Below are 5,353 nucleotides of genomic sequence, written 5' to 3'. Positions count from 1 at the left end.
GGATAGTACCCCACCCCCCAAACCATTTCTGGAAAAAGTCCATCAGTGGGTTTGGTCCTGGTTTGGTCATGTCCGACACTTGCTGAATTACATCAAGGTGATTGTCTATCTCGTGTTTATGGTCAGGAATATACAAACGGTACTCCTCCTGGATTAAAGCACAAGTACCGCCTCTTGCTGCTAGGGTGAAGTCGAGAGCCATGCAGTTTTGAAGCAGTACAGTTCTCATGGCATTCAGTTCATCAGTCATCAATTTTAGAGCGGAAAAAGTTGCATTGCTCATTACTTCGAGAAGTTTAGACAGTTTTCTCAGCTCCCAAATCAATTTCACTGCTCCATATGCTGGCGATATGCCTGCCCATGATATAACACTGTCACTCAAGTCCATGTGAGTCAGTTTATCGCCTATAGAATGATGTTTTTTCAAGTGTGCATCGATTTGCCCCACTGGATTTACAGGTTTCTTGACGGGTTTCTTGACGACCTCTCAGGCATTCTGAATTTTTCCTCGAGGTAAGACTGCCGTGTGTCATATGGCGAGAACCAGGTAGCCCAAAAAACAACTGCCGGACCAATTCTCAGGTAACCACTTGTATGCTTTCCTACCACATACAAAATAACAATCCTCTACTTTAGTAGTAACTTTACTATGAATATACACTTGTCCTGCATTAAACATTTTTCTATCAATTATAGACAGTTGTTTATAAAGAACAGAATTATGTTTTACTTCATCAATTGTTTTGTGCATCAATTCAAAAAATGAATCATAGTTTGTATTACAATAAGAACCTGCGTTATTAGCTTTAGTGTAGCATCTATAAGGAACAGTCACATTGCAATTGCTCCAACCCACCTGAACAGTATCATTTTTATAAAAACACACAGTCCCTTTTTGTGGAACAGACAAGTGCAATGCTATTCTATCTTGTGATGTAACAGTTGATGTATCATAAATCAAGTTTTCCCAGGTCTCATTGACTCCTAGGGGGACTGAAGTCATTAATAACCCCCCGTATGCTGTCGGCAAAGCTGTGCAAATCCAGCAATTCGAAACATTGAAAGTCTCAGCATACACATATTTGTTGGCCTGGTAAGTGTTGAAGTTTGGGTGCCAGTCTATGAGCAACGCTTCATGTTATTCAGTTCAGTTTGTGTGGCTGGGAAAAGGAATGGCCACAACAAAAAGATTATTGTCACTAGTACAGTTAACAGGATGATTATGCAATACCTCTGAGGAAATGGTTGTTCTGCATTCCTGTTTTCTCCAACTCTTCCAAGTAGTTTTATTTGGATTTTTCTGGATTCTATAATTTTTGCTCTTGACATGTGACAAGATTTTTGTCCAGTTCAAAGTTCTTAACTAGTTTGCAGTGCTTCAGGTGGATCCATGAGGCCTGCTCTGCAATTTTGACTGCAGTAGGTGTTGACAGGAGCACCTGATATGGACCTTCCCACTTTGGTGTCGTCCGGTTTCTCTTTTTGAGTGTTTTCACCCAGATCCACTCCCCAGGGGCCACTGCCACTTCCGATGTCTCGGTCTGTTCTTTATCTGAAACAGAATTTGACTGCAACAGATGTTTAGAATTCAACAAATTTCTCATATACTCTGCCAGTCTACAGTCGGCTTCCTGGTCTGCGGGCATGAGAGGTTTCCACTGAGGTGTATAATAAGCTCTTCCAAATAGTTTTTCAAAAGGAGTCAATCCTTTTGCATTCGGAACAGTTCTCATGCTCAACAGTACCAGGGGCAGACAGTACACCCAATTATTTTTTGTTTCTGCTATTAATTTCCTTAGTTTATTCTTTAAAATCCCATTATGCTTCTCAACTAGCCCTGCAGATTGCGGATGGTATGCACAATGATTCTTTAAAGAAATACCAAAATGTTTACTGTTGTATGGTTTGGTTACAAAGTGTGTACCGTTGTCACTGTAGATTCTTTCCAGAATGCCAAATCTAGGGATGATTTCTTTAACAAGGATTTTCGCTGCTGTAGCCGCGTCTGGATTTTTGGTCGGAAAGGCTTCCACCCATCTGGAAAACATATCTGCAATGACAAGACAATACTTCTTATTTTCACATTTGTTCAATTCTATGAAATCCATACAAATAGTATGAAATGGATACTGTGGTGTAGGGAAACTCCCATGCTTGGGCTTTAACGCCCCTTGTGCATGACGTTTGTTACAAATGTGGCACATCAAACAAAATTTTTTAGAATAGTTGGTGAATCCATATGTCGTGAACACTCAGTTCACCAGCTGTACCATCCCCCCTGTTGAGACATGGCATTGCCCATGGCTCAACAAAGCTGCATATCTAAACAAATTAGATGGTAATATCGGTTTCCCTTCTTTAGAGATGTACAGCCCCTTTTCGAGAATTGCTCCTCGTTTTACCCATCTTTGTTTCTCAACTTGCGTAGTGAGTGTCTGCATTGTCTTTAACATTTCTAAGTCTAAAATCTCAGAAGGTTGTAGTTCCTCATTCAAAAGAAATACTTCTGAAGCTGCCTGCTTTGCAGCTGTATCAGCTCTCGTATTACCTTTTGAAATCCTATCTTGTTGCTTGGTATGAGCTGTGCATTTACAAATAGCTACTTTATGAGGTGAGTAACACAAACTTGTAGGAAAAACCACCTTTAATAACAAAGCAAAGCTTTCGGGCAGAACCCTTCTTCAATACTAATACAATCAAGTCTGCATACTAGAAGCTTATATACAGGTCTAGAAGTCACATGATTAGCAGCCAGGGATCATGTGACAAACAAGTCTTAAAGTGCAAACAACATAATAAAACTTTAAAAAACAACATAATAAAACTTTAAAAAAATGAATTAATAATATTACGTAATCTAGTTAAAATTGGTTTTAAACTAACTTTGCTGTTAATTCCTGGATATGAATCAGCAGCTAGTCTTAAAATCCATTCAAATTCCTTAGTCTCAAGGCGATTATTCAAATCTCCACCTCTAGCACTAGGACAATTAAAATCAATAACTCTAAACTTAAAAGAATGTTCAGAGCCATGAATATTGATATGTTTATATAGTGCATTATTTTCACAACACCGTCTGATTTCTGAATTATGGTCAATAACACGATCTTTCAGCTTACGAATAGTTTTTCCTACATAGAACGAGGTGCAGGATTTACATGTAGCCAAATAGATAACACCTGAAGTGTTACAAGTAGCTGAAATTTTAAAATTGAATACTTGACCAGTGCTAGGGTGTGTGAAAATATCACTTCCATTACCAAACATCTGTGCACAAGCAATATAGTTAAAACATTGAAAAGTTCCATGCTTAATAGCCAACGTCATAGGCTTAGGTTTATAAAAATCTTTATAACACAATAAGCTTTTGATAGTCTTCATATTTCCATAAGAAAAGCATGGTTTATCACCTACAATAGCTTTCATTTCATCTGAAGCTAATAAAATTATCCAGTTTCTTGAGATAATTTGTTTAACCAGGTGACTTCTTCTATTAAAAGTGGTCATATATCTAACTGAAGTCATCTCTTTATTGCTGTTATTATTTTTTTGGGATGTAGTTAACGAAATATCCTGCACTTGATTAAAGCTGATGGGTTTCAAATAAGTCTTCCTAGCCTCTAAAATATCAATTCTTGACTTATTAAGTAGGTGGGCATCATAACCACTCGAGGTAAATTCGTCTATCAAATCATCCAGTTGTAACTTGAATACATCATCATCTGTGTTGAGCCTACTTGTCCTAATAAATTGTGATTTCACCACACTTCTGAAAATATGTGGAGCATGCATACTACTGTAATGTAAATATTTACAACAGCTAACTTCCTTCTTATATACAGAAGTATTAAGAATTCCATCATTCAGCTGGATTTTTACATCTAAGTAACACATAGTATTTTCAGAAACTTGCATTTTAAATTTCAAATAATCAGTTGTGGAGTTCAAATAGTCAACAAAAACATCCAGATCATGAAGTGTACCATTCCAAACAATTAAACAGTCATCAACAAATCTTTGATAAAAACTAATATAGGTAGAAAGATTCCTATTACTATACAGATGTTCATGTTCCCATTGGTAAAGGACTAGATTAGCGTATGTGTTAGCTACTGAGGTACCCATAGCTATTCCTGTTAACTGTAAATATAAAGTTTCGTTAAACATAAAAATATTATTTTTCAAAACAACATCCATAAGACAGCAAATGTTGTCAATGGATTTGAAATCAGGGTTAGGTTGTGTTATTAAAAATTCCCTCAGAAGCTCAAGTCCGGCATCATTAGGAATGACGGTAAATAAGGATACAATATCCAAGCTAACTAAATAATGTCTTTTAGTTTTTATATCAGACTCATTTCTAGTATACCATTGCTGTAGCTTAGATAACAAATCATGTGTATCTTTCAGGATGGTATTACAATTTAGTAGATGTGGTTGTAACTGTTTGTGCAAGTAAACTGAAACTGGTTCTGTAATCCAGCCTCCACCTGAGACGATAGGTCTCATTGGTGGGTTATCCATAGACTTATGTATTTTTGGGATACCATACAAATGAGGTATCAAAGGACAAGGTACAGTTAGAAAATGAAACAAATCAAGGTTGATGTCACCATTAAGCTGAAGTTCAAATATTACCATGTTGACATAACTCACACATTTCTTTACATCAGCATGTGTAACTATTTTAAATGCACTCTCATCATTCAAAAGTAGAGAAACAGCTGAAAAATATTTATCTCTGTCCATAATAACAGGCATACCACCTTTGTCCGCTTGCTTTATTACAATGTCATTATTATTTTGTAGACTTTTTAATGCTTCATACTCTGCAAAAGTCAGATTAAAGTTCTTATTCCTCATAGGCCGTAGGTATAGTTCTCTTATCTGTAGTTCACACACATCATGAAATGCATTCAATATGGGTGCATTAAGTGGAATAAAAGTACTTCGTCGTTTTAGACTGTCTCCCATTGAGTTAGATTTACCAAACATTAGTTTTAAACTCAAGTTACGAACAAACAACTTTAAATCAGTTAAAGCAGACACAACGTTATCACTACAGGATGGTATGAATTTAAATCCTTTATCTAAAAGAGAGAGATGAGCAGGATTTAACTCAAAAGATGATAAATTTAATGCCACAACTACTTGCGACTTACTTTGTTGAGTCCTAAAGGGCTCTCGTTCTTACGTTTGTTTGCTATGGTTGCTTGTGTTGCATACGACCTTGCAGGTGAACCTCTAGACCTGGGTGATCTATTCACGACGGTTTCAGCGTGCTCCAATTGGAATCGTTTATTAGTTAAATTTAAAGTTAATTGTTGTGTCTTTTTAATAGCCATAGCGTTCG

Source organism: Protopterus annectens, chromosome 2.part2 (genome assembly GCF_019279795.1).
Source record: "Protopterus annectens isolate FY-2018-M chromosome 2.part2, PAN1.0, whole genome shotgun sequence".
NCBI classification, from domain to species: Eukaryota; Metazoa; Chordata; order Ceratodontiformes; family Protopteridae; genus Protopterus; species Protopterus annectens.
The sequence above is the reverse complement of the archived record's forward strand: the minus strand, read 5'-3'. Positions refer to the sequence as shown.